This window comes from Chionomys nivalis, chromosome 14 (genome assembly GCF_950005125.1).
Source record: "Chionomys nivalis chromosome 14, mChiNiv1.1, whole genome shotgun sequence".
In the NCBI taxonomy this organism is placed as follows: domain Eukaryota; kingdom Metazoa; phylum Chordata; class Mammalia; order Rodentia; family Cricetidae; genus Chionomys; species Chionomys nivalis.
This window is the reverse complement of record NC_080099.1, coordinates 3,293,711-3,314,421: the sequence shown is the minus strand read 5'-3', so window position 1 is coordinate 3,314,421 and position 20,711 is coordinate 3,293,711.

The window sequence follows — 20,711 nt, the reverse complement described above, 5'->3', positions numbered from 1 at the left end:
GTGAAAAATTAGAATCTTTAAATACTTGTTAACAAATCACTTTGGATACTATAGATAGGTTTTCACTATATGCAGCATCAGCTATTCACAGAAAGAATAAATGATGTGGGATTCCCCTCTCTATGCTGGGAATACCATTGGTTAATAAAGAAACTGCTTTGAACCTACAGCAGGGCAAAATAGAGGTAGGTGGGGTAAACTAAACTGAATGGTGATAGAAAGAAGGCAGAGTCAGTGAGGAGCCATGTAGCCCCACTGGAAACAGATGTCAGAGCTTTACCTGGTAAGCCACAGCCTCATGGTTATACACAGATTAATGGAGATGAGCTAATTTAAGATATGAATTAGCCAGAAATACTCTTAAGTTATTGGCCAAACAGTATTGCAAATAATACACTTTCTGTGTAATTATTTTGGGTCTGAGATGTTGGGCAGTCAAGAAATGAACTAGCAGCCTGTTCATAAAGATAAACATTAAGCTAAAATAGACAGTTTTTGAAATATAGTGTGAAAGTCCAGGAAAACAATATTCAAGCTTACACATTGAGTAAAATATAAATATTTTAAAATAACTTTGTTCACTTATTTTCCTATTGACTTAGCTGTATTTAAAAAATTTAAACAAACAGTATATTCATCATAAACTATTGAAACGTGATTATTAAAATATTCACATTGTAGTTCCATGGTAGGGAGAAAGAACATTACAGTACAAGAATGTGCAACAATTAGAGTATGAAGCAAGATGGATGAGGTGGAGCTCAAGAAAAAATGATTGGAATGTCCTACATGAAAGTAAGAGCCAAATGCCAGTCTTTGAATGATTCTCAAGCAGGGTGATATCATGATGATATTTGTGCTTTGCAAAATCTCAATAAACAATGGTAAGAATATCATTATCACAACTTATTTCCGAGATATAAACAAATAAAATAAGCCTCAGATTCCAGCTCATAAGTATGGAATATAGTATGTGGAAAGAGACATGGAATATAAACTGCAGACAGAGGTAGACAAAAGTATTCAGTGCACAATGTGACTTTTATGACTACTACACATATAGAGATACACAAGCTTCCATACACACATCAAAATCTCATGCAGTCATGGATATACACTTTTTGAAATAATAAATAAGGTTGTTATTGAGAAGATGAGCATTTCAGGTCAAGAGTTGATTTTAAAGAATGCAGCTGGTATAGTACCCTTCATTATTGTACCTACCATAATTGACTGGAAAAAGTTGTGGGTATGATGTAAGAAAAGCACTGGACAAAGGCCTATTATGGTACAGATGTCATTGAGAACACTGCCACATACCCCACCTTACATGCCCATCCTCCTCACCAAGACCCGTAGAGACCAAAGTGGTGAGAGAACACAGGGTACAAAGACTTCTGATTAATTATGAAAGCTTGACCTTAGCTTAGGCTTCCTTCTAACTAGTTCTTATAGCTTAACCCATTTCTACATTACATGAAGTTAACACATTAGTCTATATACTGCCACATGACTCATGACTTTTAGGTTTACCATTGCATGTCTTGGCTAGTGACTCCCCTTTCTTCTTCCCAGAGTTCTTTCTCTGCCTGGAAGTCCCATCTATTTTTCCTGCCTAGCTATTGACTGTTCATTTTTTTATTACACCAATCATAGCAAAAAGATCCCACGACAAATAGATACTATAGTGCATCTATTGGAATGGTTAGAACCCAAGTCACAGACACCACAAAATGTTGACAAGGATGTGGGACCTTAGGAACACACTCTGATTGTGGTTGGAAATGCAAACTGGGAATACAAGCACTCTGGGAAGCAGTTTATAACTTTGTTCGAAAGTGGCACTTACTGTCAAGATTTGAATTATCATGCTCTTTAGTACTTACCCAGAAGAAGAAGATGTTCTAGTAGACGAAAATGAGGAAGAGGATGTAGGACAAGTCAGGTCCACATGGAAACACTGCTACATTTTTGGGTAGATGGAAATTTCTATGCTGCCTGGTTCTACAGCTGTTTAGTCCCAAAGAAACACCCAGAGACTTATATTAATTTTAAACTGTTTGTCCTATTAGCTCAGCTTATTATTAACTAACTTTTATAACTTAAATTAACCCATAATCCTTATTTATGTTTATTCATGTGGCTTGGTACCTTTTCTTAGTGCAGCGTTCTCATCTTGCTTCTTCTTGTGTCTGGCTGACAACTGTGTCTCTGCCTTTCCTCTTCCCAGAGTTCTCCAAATCTGGTTGCCCCAGCTATACTGCCTACCTAACTACTGGGCAAACAGCACTTTATTAAACTAATATGAGTGACAAATCTTTACGGTGTATAAGAGCATTATCCTACAGGACTTTTGTTTATAATGTTTATAATAGCTGGATCTAGAAACGTTCTTGTTTCTGTTCAAGTGATGAATAAACATTAGCTGTACAGAGTTTAGACAAGAGACAAGATTCTGTACTGGAAAAAATGGATTCCCAACCTATTAAGCAATGGGAACCTTGAGTGAATTTTGCTAAATAAAAAAGAATATAAAACAATACCAACAACTAACAAAACAAAATCTCTTTATTATTCCAACTATATTGCTATTGTGGTTTAGATATGAAATGCCCTTTGTGGGTCATATTTTGGAGTCATAGTTGCCAGTTGATAAATTTTTGGAAATGATTGCATCCTTAGAGCTCTGGCTTAATCTGTAGATTAATTTCTTGATGAATTCAGAATATGATGACATCATTAGGAAGTGGTACAAAGGTGTCAGAGGCCTAACTAGAGGATAACGATCATTGGGGCTTTGTTCCTAGGACTGCATCTTGTAATAGCTTCTTTTTGGGGTACCCATTCTCTGCATCTTGTCCATTAAGTAAATGATATCTATGACAAATTTCTGCCACCATGGTATTCTGTCTCACCATGGGCCCAAATCAACAGGACAAAGGTATATGGACTCAAATTTCTAAAACTGTGAGCTGAAATAACCTTCTCTAAATTGAGTCATGCATTTGGACATGGTGATGAAAGTTTAATTAGCACAATGACAACCTAGAAAAATAAAATCATAAAGTAAAATGATCATGGCTTGCCCCATAATTTGTGGGCATGAGAAGGCCGACTTGGTGGATCACAGAGGAGTTGAGAGTAGTAAAGCAACTCTAGGTGATAATATTATGGCAGGTGCATCTGTTAATACAGTTATGCAAATCTGTAGGAAATGCATGCAGAACCAGATTGAAGACCATTGTAAAGCCTGGTTATCCAGTGACTATGATATCTTTTATGTCATACTATGATATGTAAATCCATAAATGGTAACAAATTTGCCACTCTGATGAAAAGTAGACATTGTCCAGAGCAGAAGACATACAAGAAATCTAAGTTTCCACCTCTCAATGTTGCTGAAAACAAAAGATCACCCTACAAGCAATACTAGTCTAAAATCATTACCTTAAAAACAAGTAAACAGCATTGCAATGTTTTTTTAGTACCATTACAGGTATTTTAATAATATATAGTAGCATATGTGCATTTTGTATATAACTTTGTGACCTTTTCAGAAAACATTCCATTTTGCAAATAAGTAATTAATGGAAATAATTCGCACATGTAAATTGTTCAACTGCGGCATTTATACTTTTCAGTATAATTACTTTTGACAGTGAGTTTTCTAGTATGTAATTAAGGGATTTAAATTGCTTTTCACCCTTACCTGAAATAATGATTCCTTACACCTATGACAGTAGTTGTTAAATAAAATTCCAAAGTCAGGCTATAGTTTGGCTTACTAGAAAACTTACGTTTCTTGAGGGAAAATATTTGTGTTGGTCTTCAGATGGCTGATTGGAGCATGTGTGCACAGACACATACATACAAGTGTAAATTTATAATTATTAGAAATTAAGTTTACCTCATTTCACACAATAGCTAAGTATTTTGATATTTTTATTTTAGCAAAGTTTCTATAGCTCCACAGTTCTTGTTAGTCTCCTGGCCCCTCACCATCTACTACTTGTCCATCTTCAACCAATGGTCAGAAAACATCTTCTAAGGAATGAGCTATCTTGGTAGAAGAATTCTTACCAAATAAATCAACAACACTTTTTGTTGAAATAAAAGCTACCCTAAACCATCCCCTTGTGATACTCCCATTCCATTTTTGTAAAACTTTGTTAGCATCTGGCCCAGGTGCAAATCCTAGATAGATGCAGGAAAAGGCCTGCCAAAGGGGTTGGAACGTGCATCGTGTTGACAGATGGTAGGGAGAACAGCTTTTAATTACGGGAAGCATGGAGCTAATGAAGAGAGGATGAATAAATAGAAGCTCACGGGAACCAAGCCTCTCATTTGGAGACTATTGGTTGCAATTATTGTGCGGGTGAAGATATTGAAGGGTTCAGGACACCCCAAGACCAAGTTTAAAGGGAGACAAAGGGCAGACTGGAGAAAGAGGATGAGTGAGAAGAGAGAAGGGAATAAGGGAGGGGAAGGTGTATTCGTTCCAGCTGGGACAACGGACTGCCTCTGGATAGAGGAGACAGATGTGGCCCATAGGAAACTGAAAGCCTGTGTTAGAATGAGGTGTTTAATTTTAATTGGGTATGGTAATTAGGTGATCCAAAGGGGTTCTTTGATTGCTGGATTTCAATGTATTGATAGCTGGACCTTGGTAGACAGCTTCAGAAGGAGGAGGGGGACAAATAAGGGGACAGACCTTGGCTTGCTTTAGGGATGTAACCTAAAGGATTTTAGCAAGGCAGAGGGAATGTGGGGGAGGAGCAAATTCTCGCAGAGCCAATTTTGTCATTCTGAGGCCGGCTAGAGTTCCTTCAGCTATGACATGTGAATGACATCGAGGGATGGTGATAATCCAAGCAAAAGATTTTTCTTCTTTAGGAAAAAGACATACCTTTTGTTGTTTTTGTTGTGATTTTGAAAGTGACATTTCTTCAAGGAACATCAAAATAGTTTAAAGTCTTTTTCTTATGAAAGAAAATTCTTCTTAAGAACTTGCATTTTTTCTTCTCTAAGAAACATACTTTTAGCAGTTTCTATTCGGATTGATGAGTGCAGGCACCCCGGCACCCTTTCTTCCTGCGTTTTATTACACACCAATTCTAACATGACAAGCTTCCCACTGATTTGGCTTATTGCTATGATTTGTGCCTGTAACAATTCTTATATTCAATCTTTCTCTCTTTCTTTCTTTCTTTCTTTCTTTCTTTCTTTCTTTCTTTCTTTCTTTCTTTCTTTCTTTCTTTCTTTCTATTAATGGAAAGCACACTTTTGGTACAGGAGGAAAAGAGCAAAGTTTGGGAATTGCTAATTTTTGAGTTCAGTGCATGGAAAGGCTAAGGTATTACAAAGACAAAGGCACAGGGATTTATCTTTCCAATAGTCCCCAAGGTCATGCCCCCCTCCAAGCTAGTAACCTTTTCTGTTTCTGAGTCATTTATAGCTTCTCATTTTGCGAAAATAGTCCTTTTAAAGATCACAAAGACCAGGGATTTTCATAGAGGAGTTCTCAAGGGAGCAGAGATCAAGAAAGGGGAGGGGGAATCGGCATCTGAGTGGCAGCCTTGGATCCCGGCTTCTGATCCATATCACTGATGTTCTGGAACAGTGACTAACACTGGTATGCTGCAAGTTTTGAATTGGTACTATGGGAATAACAGCCAATGAGAATATATGCTTAAAGACAATATATGTAAAGGCAGAACACAAACAGCAAACAGTAAATTTTTACAATTGTGTTTTTAGATGTTCATAGTTTTTATTGCCCTTCATTTATCCAAGTTTTGTTTCTTTTTAAATTTTATTTGAACTTCATTGTACTCATTTGAGTTATGTAGTGCCGTATTTTGAGACGTATATTCCTGGTGAAATGATGACTTGAGTCAGGGCAATTTACACATCCATTGCTGCACGTAATTTATTTGTGCACAGCCTTGTGAGTTTTGCCTTTATAAGCCCCTGGCTGATGTAATTCAGTATCTTATTTTGAGCATAAGTCTCAGGTATGTACCTGGTCAGTATCCATGGTCCTGGGTAGTATTTAATAAAGTCTTTTATTTGTTAAATTTTATTAATTGTCAGACTAGTGAGTCTCTGAGTGACCCCATACTTGTAACAGCCCCAAATTCTCATTTGATCACACATAAAAGGTAATTCACATTCTTAATGACAAATACAGCATTTATGAAATTTTGACATTTGTTTGTAATTGTTGACATAAAATTTCTTCCAAATATGCTTAAGTGTTTGAAATATAAAATTTCTTTCTTTTTCCAGGGCTCTTAAATATTGACATATACATTTTCAAAAGTGATCCTTTTCTGCCAAAGAACATAGAACTATGGGTTAAAGTTAAGTAAACTACAGCTATATTGATATCTATACATATATATGTATATGTGTTTTTATAAAAATATGTATTTTTATATGTACTTTTGCTTCTCTGTATTGTTTTTATTTTAGATAGTACTCTAACCCCTTTCAACCCTTTCAACATTCCCTAAGGTCCACTTAGAGAAAAATCATAACAGACACACATAGCGTTTCAGGTTGTCATTATTCCACAGAGTAAATATTTATGAAATACTCCTCCATGATAAAGCATTAACAGTCAATGTTGTGCTTACAAAGGTTTCACAGATTGGGTTTCTGCACAACCTGATATCTGCTTTCTCCTAGGATGACCAAAACCAGGCCCTGCCTTTCGTTCCTGCTCTTGTACTGTAAACATAGTGTTTCAGCAGTTGGTGCTGTGTAGTTTACACGTTGTGCCTTTCCACTAGTGAGTCCCTTTACAGATGGCTCTAAGAACTTTGCTGAGTGTTCCTAACCACATGGAATCTGTGAACACGTGTTAGATCAGCTCCTTCCATGAATGAGTTATAGTGCTGTCAGCTGTGGGCTGTGTATTAATGCATCAACAATACCTATATCTAAGGTATCTTTGACTAAAAACACACATAGAACAAGGTTATGTATTGATTACTTGACAGAGAGAGCCTAACTTGGATTTCCCTTAGGAGAGAGGGCTTAGTCTTTCTTTCTTTCTTTCTTTCTTTCTTTCTTTCTTTCTTTCTTTCTTTCTTTCTTTCTTTCTTTTTTTTTGATGTTTCAGTGGTTTTTTTATTTTTTGAAAAAATTTCTGCCTCCTCCCCGCCTCCCATTTCCCTCCCCCTCCCCCACTCTTCTCCCCCTCCCTCTCCAGTCTGAAGAGCAGTCAGGGTTCCATATTTCTAATGTATTATTTAGAGAAGATGTCTATATTACAAAAGGCAACTTCACTGAACATAGCAAAATGATTTGTCTTATAACTCCAGTTTTTCTAAAAATAATATAATGACTTGCTGGTAATAGTTTTGATTGTATTAAGCAAGGATATTTCATTTGAATAAAAGCATTTTTCTCAACACCTCTTAAGTGTATATTAGTTCAGATCCACCTTATTTATGTAAGAGCAAGGTTTCATTATAGTCATAGTACTACTAATTTTTACTTGTACAGACAATGTGCTAAGAGATTGGGAGGTAGTTACATTACTATATAGCACAACATATGTATTTTCTGTATGTTGGAACAGTTATGTAAATTCTTATTTTCCCCAAAGCACAGAACATGCTGATTTATACATATAAAGGAAAAATTTTAAAATTCTCCCGATGCAATTCTAGTGAAAGTCAAACTTGGAATTCTATACAGAACACACACATACATGCCTGCATGTGCATGAATATATACACACATGTACACTTACACACACATACTCTGCGAAGACCAAATGTTTCAGTGTTCCATTACAATAGAACAATAATGATTACATGATAATTTATTGAACGACTTGTACCTTAGAAGAATATTATCTACTGAAAGAGGATGTTCTTGTGGTTACTTGGTTAAACATTTACTGTAGAGGAATGTGTGCTGAATGAGGACGAAATGCATTTGTATGATAGAGATCTGCATGCAGGGAGTGCATGCTTTCTGACAATTGCTTCCTGGGACAAAGGATTGCATCAGGGACATATGGTTAGAAGTTAAAAGTAGACATACTTTATTAGGAAAAACAAAAGAACTCCCCAGAATGAGAGTAGGTTAATGAACTGAGAAAAAATCCCCCGAAGTCTTAGTGTTTGGGACTTGAGGCCCATGACCCTTTTTAGGTCATTTGCATATAGTTCCCAAGACTTCTACATTTGTACATCATTAGCTTTCCTTGTTCTGTTCATTACTTGAAGCCCAAGTGAGGAAGGCTTCCAATCGTTCCGTACAAACTGGTGTGGAAATGTTCCTTTTATTGAATGAAGGTTGGGAAGAGTGTCCAGGCCTCTGACAACTTTTTTTATTCATTAATCTTAATGTCTCTCCTTTCTATTCTTCTGTCCCCGACCTGTTAGTGTGTGTGTGTGTGTGTGTTGCTTATAAAGCAGGATCTGAGCCAACAATGAGAGTAAGGTTGGCTCCTACTATCACAAAATCAAACAAATCTAGAAATGTTACAGTAGAAGAAGCATTTAGTTTTTTCCCTGCTGGTAACTAAGATGGTCAGTGATGGAGAGCAATTGAACCAATGTGTGTTTCGAAGAACAAAAGGGAGGAGTATTGTCACAATTTTGGCTTCATTTCTTCAAAGAGTAGACAGGAAATCTACTCAAATATCAGGCAGGAAAATTTAGAAGCCAGAGTTTAGATTTGGACAGTTTATTCCATTTTATGATGTGATATATTTAATGTTTGATAGGCTCAGTGAGGTAAGAGTCTTTTGCAAAACATTTACTCAGTAAATGCTGACGTGGGTTGATTTATCACATTGTCTCTGCCAGCTCTTTGCGAGTCAGGGTAACCACTTCCAAGGGTGACTGTCAAGGAATTTTCATGATAAACAGTTTGTTAGGTGCTTGTTTTTCCCCACTTGCAAATGTGCACGGTTTGTGAATCATGTTCCCTTCGTTCACTGCAGCTCCCCTGCCTCTCATTGTGTTTCTCTATTCTGATGAGATCAGTTTCAACCTTAGACCTACGCTTGAAAATATTTCCTGTCATCCAAAGTCCTTGTCTTTCATTATGTTCCTGGACAAATTCCACTTCTACAACAAAACCTAAAAGAGTTAGCTCACAATTCTCTGCTGCCGTTTGAAAGAGGCTGTTCCACAAATCATGACAGTTACAAAGGCAAAGTCTGAGTTATGAGTTCTGATTATTCTTCAGCAAGAGAGTCTTTCGGTTAAATAACTCTGAATTCACCAACGGTGTGGGAAAGCTCATGCTGGCATTTATCCATTTGGACACCCGTTTTACATAGACATATGGTAAAAGTATTCAATATCCCATGATATTATTGAGCTGTATTGTGAGTAAATAATTGTTCCAGGAACCTGAGATGAAGCAATGAGCCAGAAAAATAACAGCTCTTTAAAATATAATGGCAGGAGCCAAAATATTAGAAAGAGAAAACACATGCCCTTCTCTTCAGCTATTTGACCCTGACACCATGGACAGCAAGGAATTAGAAATCTTCCTGCTGAAGATGGAAAATGTTGAAACAAGGTTCCAACAAGAGACAGAGCTTGTCTCCAGAAAATAGGTTTTCCACAGTTCTGATCACTTGCCAGGATACCTTTCAAGGGGAGTCTGAAGCCAGATGATAATGGGTCACTGCTGGGCATAGTTACTCCTTGACATAGTCTGCTTAGTTATCCATAGGTCTCACCCTCCATACGAACTTAAAGCTCTGGTCAGCACAGACGTGATCAGGAACATAGGAACATGCTACTGTGCCCTTTGTTCTTCCTTCTAATATGGCCACATTGAGTAAATCTGTTTTTTCTCTACTGATACTTGCATTTTCTTTCTTTTCTTTTTTTAATTAATTAATTAATTAATTAATTAATGGTTTTTTGACATAGTTTTCTCTGTGTAGCTTTGGTGCCTGTCCTGGAACTAGGTCTTGTGAATCAGGCTGGCATCAAACTCACAAAAACCCACCTGCCTCTGCCTCCCTAGTTCTGGGATTAAAGGTGTGCATCACCATTGCCTGGTGATACTTGCTATTTAATTAACCTAATTAGAAGTGGTTGCTGAACCTAGTTGATTAGGTCTGCCAGGTACCGGCCTCTAATCTGAACAACTGCAGTTACTCTTTGTTAAATAGTATTCACTTCAGTATAGGGAAAAAGAAATTTTAACATAAAGAGGTGGAGACCGGCAGACCAACACAAGCATGAGATGCTAAGTAGTTTGTGAAGAGAATTAGGCTACATATGTAGTTAAAGGTTGAGCCTGGGAGACAATTTTTCTTATTTATTTTGTCTTGTTTTGCTTAATGGGTACAAAACTACTTGAAAGAAGCAATAATTGAGAAAAACTTTAAATGGGTAAAGAATAAGTCTGTTGAAGACACTGACTAGAGATAATTAAAAATCTGGAGGAAGAAAAACCCGTGTGTTCAGCAGCATGGCGTTGATGTGGCAAGGAAAGAAAAAGACTTGGTGAGCTTCTTTCAGTACACGAGTTATATTGTATTTCACAGACAAAGGGAAGCAGCTTGAACAGTGGTTCTCAACTTTCCCAAAACTGTGATCCTTTAATACATTCTCATGTTATGATGGCTCACAACTATAACATAATTTTCTTCACTACTTTATAACTATAATTTTGCTACTGTTATGAATTGTAATATAATATATAATAACATAATATAAATATCTGATATGTGACCAGTGTGAATGGGTTCTTTGATTTTAAGGGGTTGTGACCCACAGATTGAGACCCACTCAAATATTTATCGTCTTTAAATATTCCTTGATTCAAGTGGTCCTTACCTTGTTCACAGCTTCTCACATAACTTTGCTTACTCATTTATAGATTTCTCACTCATTAAATAATACAGTTTCTCCCTAATCCTACATCCTTCTGTCTGTCTGGTTCTACATTCAGCTGAGCTTGCTGTGAGTACCCACCACATTCCTGTACCTCATCTCATTGAATAAGGAGACAGTTCTTGTCACTATCACAGTATTTATTGCTCTCTTCACCCAACCCTTCTGATACATTGTGTGCTAACTGCTCTCTCAGGATTAGTTGCCAGAACCCATTTCTTCTGTAAATCAACTTTATTATGTGTACTGGATTAACGGTGTCCACACCATCCTTAAACTCATCCTACTCAGTTAGGGAATTTTGTCATGAGATATTCACCAGACTCTTAGCACCGAGCCAAAATTAATGATCTATTCCTATATCATCTTATTCTCCTACTATGTTTTTAAAAGTATAAGTTTGTAAAAGAATAAAACAATTATGAGATATTAGAATCTTAAATTACCTTTCCCCTAGTCTTTCATCTTTCCTGTGGTTAATAGAGTCCCTTAAGGTGAAAAGAGTGAAAGTGAGATGTTATTAAAGCAGGAGTTAATGGCTGGGAGACAAGTTCCCTAGGAGTGGGATTTGCTTTCCCCGAAGCACTGAGGCCACAGTGCTATTGTCTACTACTTCTTTGGGACCTTGCATTAGCCAGGCAGGTGTCATTATGATAGATATCTATGTTATAAAGCATAGACATAATCACATATTAAACAATAGTTATCAAAGTATGTTCCCTCCTCTCAGCAGCATCTTCATCTCTTGGAACCTTATTAGAGACACAAACATCCTACAGTCCTGAGAGATGAGAAGCTGGGCTCAGCACCAAGTCCACCTTACCTCAGTCTAATAGTCAAGATACTTCATAGTCAAGATACTTAGCTGTACTGGGCACCCTGTACCAGGGAAACCAGGAGATCAAGGCCCTATAAATCCCATTGTAATCTGAAAAACCTTGGTTGAAATTACATGGATATAAATGCCAAGGTAAACAACATTTTGTTGAGCTGCAGTTTCCTTGGTCTCTTTGGAACACCTCTTCATTACATCATGGTGTACGCAAGCCCTGCAAGCCTCAGAAAGACACAGCTCGTCTTGCTTCTGGGGCTCCTGATATCACTTAGCATGATTGTGTTTTTGCTTGCGGGTGGCTGAATACCAGAAGTGTTTCTATTTCTGGCCGTAAGTTATATAGCAAGCACACTGTGCATTTCATTGAGTTTATTAGAATCTCTCAGTATTGTTTTTGCAATTTGAGGAGGCAGTCTTAAGTAAACAGAAAAACTATTCATTTGCTTAATTAGGTTTCTAAAACCATGTAAAATCAAGTTGATATAACTAAACATTTGTATGAGTGGACCTTAAGTCCCCTCTAAACAGAGTCAAAATAAATTTTTGAGAAGTTTTTTTTTAATGTGATACAGTCAGGGTTGACAAGACCTACTAAATGATGATAATGCAATCTATTTTCATTGATGGGAAAATATTTTAAAAAGATGAGAATTTTACAAGTTGATTGTATATGTTTTTATTTGTATACATGTATGTGTATGTGCCTATATATGTGTGTGCATGCACATGTATGTGTGAGACAGAGAGAGAGAAAGAGAGAGAGGGAGAGAAGGAAAGAATGAGAGAGAACATGTGTGTGTATGCATAGAAGACAGACGTGAATGTGCTTATTCAGGTACTACCAACGCGAGGTTTTGAGATTTTTGAGGTGGAATCTATCACTTCGCTGGAGATCATGCAAATATCATATCTGGCATTTCATGTAGTTACCGGAGATCCTGTTCCAGTTGTCATGTGATATGAGAAGCACTTTACCATCTGAGTCCTCGACCCAGCCCCTGAGTTGAAGTTCAGAAAGGCAAACCAGGTAAACAAAGTGAAAAGAGGTGGTTTAGAATTGAGATGAAGTCTAGCTGGGGTCTTCTGACTTTTGACTTTCATGACACCTAAAAAAGAGTGAGGTTTCATGAAAACACAAAGGTTTTTCTCAGAAATCTTTCTGCTGGTCAGTGCCAAGAGATTTCCCAGATAGAGACAAAAATCAGTTTCTAACAGAATGCCACATCAGCTTCAACCAGGGAAAGCACGTTACTCCTGTCTCTCGTTGTAAACACTAGACTTTACCTTCAATAAATAGACTGACAGCTGAAAAGCTATAGGATTTCAGGAAATAATTGGTTTCAAATCAAATGAATGAATTAACCACACTGTTAATTATAGGACACAACCAATACCTCATAGTTACACAGGCAGATCATTAAGGAAATATACTTACATATATTGTAGGTTATTATAAAATTACCAATAGATTAAAATCTTGCTGATTTGCATATAAATAATTAATATATTTTCCATAAAATGATTCATCTAAAGACAGCTTCTTCCTTCTGTTATAAGAGAGGATTTAAAGAATCACAAATAAATCAGGTTACAAAGTTTAGATTCTTATACAGCTGCATATAAACAATGACAGATGAGCCAGCATTTTAAGATTTCTTGTGGTGGTGTAAGTAACTGAGATCAAGCTGATATATAACTGGGGCCCTAAGGCATGGGGATTTTTGCTGACACTTTGCAGTAAGGACGTGGATGGCTCTCCACCCTCAAGGATTTGAGGTTCAAGTCATATTGCTTAGTTAAGTTGTCTCTGTCAGGAGTGAAATGAGACTCAGGTCCCATGTGCTCATCTTGTCGTGGATCATAAAGTGGGAAAGACTGAGGAATGGTTTTTATGTGAAGAGGGAGTAAAACCCAGCTTGAGCGTCCGGCCTCACCCCTACACCACAGCTGCTGGACACCTTACGAGAGGCTAATGTCTGCTCCAAGGAAGGTCTGAGGAGACTCAGCCTCTTTCTCAAGAAAGATTATCCTGCCTTTTCTCAGAGAGGGCTTCTGCTGTGCTTTGAAATGACATGTATCCTTCTAGGCTAATGTATAGGAAGACTTGGTCCTCGACTGGGGATGCTGTCTGTGAAGACTGTAGGAAATTTAGGAGGTAGAACCTCTCTGAGGAACTGGGCCATGAGCTTTCACAGTCAAGCCTGACTTCCTGTTCACTCTCATTTTGATGTGGCCATCTGTCTCCTGCTGCCTTGACTCCTCTTTATGGTGGATGCTATCACCTTCAACTGTGAGCCAAGGGTACCACCCTCCTCTACGCTGTTCCTTGTCAGAGACAGTGTCACAGAGATGAAAAAGTAAGCAGTACATTTGTCTTAAATACCAGACACCTATCAAAAGAATGTATTCCATGTGCATCCCACGAGTGTGTGTGTGTGTGCGCGCGTGCGTGCACACACATGCATGGGCATGTGTACTAGTGCCGCATGGTGCTGTAGAGGTCTTTGGCCTTGGCCTCTCTGCCAAATTGTGGATCAGTTCTAGAGGGATGGAAAAATGCCTTTTGCACAGTCTACTGCATTAGGTACTTAAGACTTAACAAAAAATCTTCAAATTTTCTGCTGAGAATTTTTATTTTAGCATGTTTCAAGAGAATTAATAATGCTAACAGATTTTGATGGAAGGAACTTTAAATATCCTTCATTCTGGTATCAGTGAATTGTCTTTCTCACTCTTGTCATGCTTTCTCTGGGTATATATATTTTCTATATCAATAATTACATACAAATACATAAATAATATACTGTTTTTGTGTGTATGCATATGTACATGAAGGTGGAGGCCACAGGTTGACATGTATATCTTTATGAATCTTTCTCTTCCCCAGTTCCTGAGGTGGCATCTCTGTCTGAATCTGATTTGGCCAGATTGACCATCAAGAGAACTCCAGGGATTTTCTTGTATTCCTTTGCCCAGCAGAAGGTTTAGTTAGGGGTGGCTGTTGCCATGCTTGGCTTTCACATGTGTGCTGGGGTTTTGAACTCAGATCCTCATGCTTACCAAACAAGTACTTTCCAGACTGAACCATCTCCTCAATTTCATTTCATAGTTCTTATAATGACTCTTAGGTGTGTGAGCCATTACATAGATATCTATATCATTCTCTCAATATATATACCTTAGCTAGGGTTTTATTGCTGTGAAGAGACACCATGACGGTGTCAGCTCTTATAAAGGAAAATATTTAATTGGGGCTGGTTTACAGTTTCAGAGGATTAGTCTATTATCATCACAGCGTGAAGCAAAGCAGCAGAAGGACAGACATGGTGCTGAGAAGAAGCTGAGAGTTTTACATCTTGATCCTCAGGCAGCAGAAGGAGTTTGTGTCCCATACTGGCTATAGGTTGAGCATATGAGACCTCAAAGTCTGTCTCCACAGTGACACAGACAACAACTGCTAATAGTGTCACTCTCTATTGTCTAAGAATTCAAACAAATGAGTATATGGGGGCCAAATCTATTCAAAACACTATAATCTCTCTCTCTCTCTCTCTCTCTCTCTCTCTCTCTCTCTCTCTCTCATCTATCATCTATCTATCTATCTATCTATCTATCTATCTATCTATCTATCTATCTATCTAATATCATATATCTATCATCTATCTATCTATCTATCTATCTATCTATCTATCTATCTATCTATCTATCTATCTATCTAATATCATATATCTATCATCTATCTATCATCTATCTATCTATCTATCTATCTATCTATCTATCTATCTATCATCTATCTATCTATCTATCTATCTATCTATCTATCTATCATCTATCTATCTATCTATCTATCTATCTATCTATCTATCTATCTAATATCATCTATCTATCGTCTATCTATCTATCTATCATCTATCTATCTATCATCTATCTATCATCTATCTATCTATTTATCTATCTATCTAATATCATCTATCATCTATCTATCTATCATCTATCTATCTATCATCTATCTATCTATCTATCTATCTATCTATCTATCTATCATCTATCATCATCATCTATCATCCATCTATGTATCTGTCTACACATATGTTGTTGTTTTGTTTTTTATTTGAACATAGGACATTTTGAAAGACATATCAGGAGATTCCGATCCTACTTAAAATTACTTTAATGGGCAGTAACTCTCATTATTTCTAGCTTGCAGTTCTTGTCATACTTCTGAAGCAGGAAAGAAAGGCAGGGGAAAATTGAGGACGTGAGAAGGAAGAGGATCCCATCACATGAAAACATGGTTAAAACCTCTAAGATTTCCAGAAGAAATAACAACTACTTAAGTTCTCTCTGTTTTCCCACTGGTAAACCAGTCCTTTCTAGGAGCCTCACTACCAACCTCATTTATAAAGAAAAGCCCTTGTCTGCCCATAGTCGCCCATTCTGAGTTCTCTCTAATACTGCCCTGGGGTTCTACTAGTCAACTAAGAGATGGGAGAGAGTGTGTGTGTCTCAGAATCTTTTTGAGATGTAACTTGAAAGCCACCAAAATGATGGATATGGCTCATGCTAACACAGTTTACACACTGAGGTGTGTTTGTCTTTCTGTGAGGCCATTGGAGGAATCTACACCTGAAGGCAGAGGCTGCTCATTCATTTCCCGGCCACCCAGACCCAAAATAATTACATAGAAACTGTATTAACCACAGCACTGCTTGGCCTATTATCTTATGCATATTTCTAGATAACTATTACATCTTAAATTAACTCATCTCTATTAATCTGTGCATCACCATCAGGCTCGTGGTTTACTGGAAGCGTTCCCGGGTATCTGTCTTCTTTGGTGGCCGATAATAATCTCCCTGATTCTACCTCCTCTTCTCCTCTATCTCCTTACTGTATCCTGGTCAGCCATAGTAGGCCAAAGCCGCTTTATTAATTAACCAATAACAGCAACCCATATACAGAAGGACCTCCCACACCACATGCTCATGCCCTTGTGTGTCTTACTTTCTTCTAAGTGTTTCTCATTCTCTTAACCCCCATGCTTAAGAACACATTAAACTCTCTCTAACAAAATCTCAAATCTGCTTCATTACTCCAGTTACTCCTGAAATTCTTTTTGGCATCAAAGCCAGAAATCCATATTTGTCCATAGTCAAGGTTCCTAAAATTCTGGGTGAACTCCTTAGACTGCTGGGGGTAGTAGTGGGGATCTATGTCTTTATTGCTGCTCTGATGACTCTTCTATGAACTTTATACACAATCATGACTTAACTTTCATGGCACTTACAATGCTATCCAAGTATGCTTTATTTTGTGTTTTCCCGAGTCTTTCCATCATCGTCTGCAGGTACCTTTTGTGGTGCTCCAAGTAGCTTCAACTCTCAACTCGATGCAGCGGAGAGTCCCCTGAGAGGAAAGCCCCAATTAAAGGATCACCCAGATCAGACTTCCTTGTGGGGGGCTTGTGTTGATGGTTAAGAGATATAGGAGAATATAGTCCACGGTAGGAGGTACTATTCCCTGAGCAGATGGTTAGGGGCTACCCAACGGAGTTAGTTGAGCATAATCCTGAGAGCAAGCCAGCATGCACCATTCTCCATGGTTTCTACTTCAACTTCCAGATTGAGTTCCTGTCCTGACTCCTCTCACTGTCAGACTGTGACTAGAAAGCATGAGCTAAATTCTTCCTTAAGTTACTTTTTATTAGTAACTTTTTATCAGTGTTTTTATTGTAGTAACAGAATGAAACCAGAATTGAGATGTAAGTAATGAAATAATGTCAGTGTTACCCCTGTCTGCATTCTGCTGCTGGAGACCCATGAAGGATGTGCTGGCTTGGTTTATTTCTGATGCTGGGTGGAGGACTACGACCTTAGGGACAGCGGGTGTGGTGCTGCTAGAGGGACCACCTATGCCACCCAGTGTGAGGCCAGGGATGACAATGGCAAATGGCCTCCTGGGTTCTCACGTGGCTGAGAGGGCTTCATTGATGACGCCTTCGCTCAACTGTGTTCGGCTGTGGACCTGCCAAGGGTCTGCTTTGCCCTGAAAGAGGCCCCTTTTTCTTATTTGGTTTATTGGTGCCAAATTCACACACTGCTCGTTACTAATCTGAGCGTATGGAGAGAAAGAGAAGGTTTAAAACAAGGCCAGCTGGTCTGGGACTGAATAAGCATGGGTTGATTCCGGACTCTCTGAGCATGGCGGACAATGAAGGCAGATGAGAAGCCAAGGACAATGGCACTAGGTTTCGATCCTAATACATGAACCGGCTTTGTGGGAGCTTAGCCTGTTTAGACGCTCACCTTCCTGGAAGTAGATAGAAGACCTTCGTCTTCCCGCAGGGCAGAGAATTTGGACTGCTCTTCAGTATCAAGAGGGAGGGGGAATGGTGTGGGGGGAGGAGAAGAGGAGTGGGGATAGGGGGAGGGAAGTGGGGGGAGGGGGCAATATTTGGGAGGAGGGGAGGGAAATGGGAAACGGGGAGCAGGTGGAAATTTTAATTAAAAAAGAATAAAAAAAAATAAATAAAAAAATAAAACAAGCGTCCTGTAAGCATCAAGTCCTGGGAACACAGTATGTCTTCTTGGAGTCCCGAGCCTGCCTCAATGTCCTCCCCAGCTTGGATCCCTGCCTCCGGCCCCTTCCTCCTGGTCCTCCTCTTTCAGCTTCTACACAGTCCATCAAGGCAGGGGTCCCTCAGTTCCTTTCCCTGAGAACATTTAGGAAGCTAGTGATTATGATGGGACATCTGAGATGGAATTTTAAAGATGAAATTTTGAAAAATATCAGGTTTTACTGCCAAGCTGCAGTTGAGCCATGCCTTTGCAAGGGCATTAAGGAATATAGTGTCCTGTCTCTTGTTCCTGTTGAAAATTAGGGATGCTGCCTCTTCTTGCTGTGAGAATATATCTGAAGATACCAGGACCCCTTCTTTTCCTTTTGGTGAGGAAGTCAGTAAGTAAGGTGATCTAAAGTGGCCTCATTCCAGAGTTAGAACATCTGCACCTTTTTCTTTTCTTTTTCTTGTATATAGAGTCCAGACAGAGTTGTGGCCTTCCTTTTCCACTGTGATTGCCTGGGTTACTGCTTTCATTATATTATTCACAATGACAATTGTGCTTAAATTTCCAGTGAAATTTTTGTTCTGTTCTTATTCTTTATTACCATATATTCATTATGTAAAGTGATGGATCTTATATGTCAATTTTCCTAAGGATCATGCATTTTGACCATGTTCATTTCTCATTAGACTTTCTCATCTCAAATAGTTCCTCTTCTACTTTTATGGTGTGTGTGTGTGTGTTTGGGTACCATGGATGCAGTGGAGGGCCAGGAAAAAAAGTTGTACTTTATTTTCCCCCAAAGATCATGAATTTGTGAATGTTAAGGTCTCAAGTAACATAACAAAATTTTTGCATGATTGCCAAGACAGCACTGAACAACTACCACATCTCTTCTACAGGTGAGTGTTGTTAACCTGCAGTGCACAGCAGAAACTGAAGAAAAATCAAAAGTCAGTTTTCTTTCTTTCCAATATCTCTGGGGGGATCTGAGTGATATGAAGAAAGAGGCCAGGAGTGCTCCATGTGGTCAGAAGTATTCATTCCTTTGTCAGGGAATAGTTTTTCATGTGTGTTTATGACACTGTTGCAGGGTCTTAGCGCATCCAGATGAGGATGAACTGGGTCTGAGAAAAGGTAAGCGTGAAAACTGCCCATTCCCCAGTTTTCCTCAATCCTGGTGACAGTCAGACCCAGCCGGGAGTCAACTCAAGCAGGAGCTCATTTATTTTTGCACGGTAAACATCTTTTAAAATAAAGAACTGCAGAGTCTGGGGGAGGGATGGAAAAGGAGCCCTTTAATCATTTCAAAGTCACCCTAAGATGCACTCAGATACCTTGCATTTACTCCCTGCATTGACATCATCTTGCCTGATTCTGGTGCCCAATCAGTTCTTGGTGTAAACAACTCGGGGCCCACCAGTCTGACTTCCTTTGGGTGCCATCTTAGCTGTCCATGTGCCCTACAGCCTGTGACACAGAAGACCCCTGTGCAGTACAACCTAGAGCAGTGTCTCTCCACCCGTGCGACTCGACCTCTTTGGAGCCTATCAAGCCTTTCACAGGGGTCCCCAGAAAAAAATAAAAAAAACAACACAAATACTTATATTATGATTTATAACAGTAGCAAAATGACAGATAAGAAATAGAAACAAAGATAATTTTATGGCTGGGGGTCACCACAACATGGGGAACTGTTTTAAAGGACTGCAGCATTAGAAAGGTTGAGAACCACTGTCCTAGGGTGAATGTATATGCAGAGACTTCCCTTCTCATCACAGAGCTGACACTAGCACCCACTAAGCCCATTCTTTCCCCCATGTGCCTAAACCTCCAGAGTTTGGCCCTTTGCTTCAGTATAACTGTCTGAACCCAGTTCTGGCTCCTGGAAGCTTCTCTTACACCAAACTCCAGCAAGTTTCTTGCTTGCAAGCCTGTGCTTCTTGTTTCCACCTAATGCAATTTCCCGTTTTCTGCTGCTGAAAAACTCCTAATGGCCATCATCAGAGTATCTGTGTATGCTGTTTTTTGAATAAACTATTGATTGATATTTGGGGATTATCAATGTTTTCAGGGCACTCTTAAAGTATGTTTAAGAAACCTTCCACGGTGCCATCTGCAGAGTGGGCCTCCTCTTGGCTCCCCTCCATGAAACAGCCTCCAGTGATTGCTTTCCTTTCTCGATGATTTCCCTGGAGGCAGAGGCCTTTATGTGGAGATCTTCAAGCTGCACCCATCACTTCTCCAAGGAACTGAGAACCAATACATAATCACACACAAGTGTTTGGGAAACTAGTTTAGTTACCTCATTCAAACTGAGGCTTGCATCAGTTTTCCCTTCCTAGTTTATTTATCTCCTCTTGCTCTTTGCTATTCTTTCCCGATTTTTTTCTGTTCCCTCCCTTCTTCCCCCTCATTTTAGCCATACAT